Raw genomic sequence first — 616 nt, 5'->3', positions numbered from 1 at the left:
TTTTGATTTCCTTTGGTTCCATTGTGACATTGCCCATGTGGTTTCTAATGCGTGTTATTTGTGTCTTCTCCCTCTTTTCTTTTGTTAGGTTTGCCTTCTGTGATTTCATTCATTAGATCTAAATCATGATCTGCTCACCTTGCTTCTGTCCAGGTGTGCTTATATAGTTATCCTCTCTCTTATAGCAGAATGTTGTGAAATTACTTTCCTGTGTTTCTCATTCACTGTGTTCATTCATTTCTTTCTTACAGTTGGCATTTGATTTAGTAGTTTATCCTTTTTGATGTCAGGGTTCCAGAACTAATGACTGTGTTTGTTTCACATGGTTTTTCTGGTCTTTATGTAGAGGGACAGTAAGGTGCATCAGATTAAACAGCCGTTTTGACCCAAATCACAACTTATATTTTAAATGGAGGATGAAATAAAAACATTTTGTTTAAATCCGATTACACATAATAGAACAAAAAACTATACTGAACAAGCTAATGTCTGTTATAAGGAGCTCTGGTAGCATAGTGGTTACGAATCGGGCTGCGAACCTTAAGGTCAGCAGTTCAAAACTACCAGCTGTTCCATGGGAGAAACAGCCTTGGAAACCCTGTTCAGGGTTGCTATG

This window comes from Chrysochloris asiatica, unplaced genomic scaffold (genome assembly GCF_000296735.1).
Source record: "Chrysochloris asiatica unplaced genomic scaffold, ChrAsi1.0 scaffold01692, whole genome shotgun sequence".
Lineage (NCBI taxonomy): Eukaryota > Metazoa > Chordata > Mammalia > Afrosoricida > Chrysochloridae > Chrysochloris > Chrysochloris asiatica.
The sequence above is the reverse complement of the archived record's forward strand: the minus strand, read 5'-3'. Positions refer to the sequence as shown.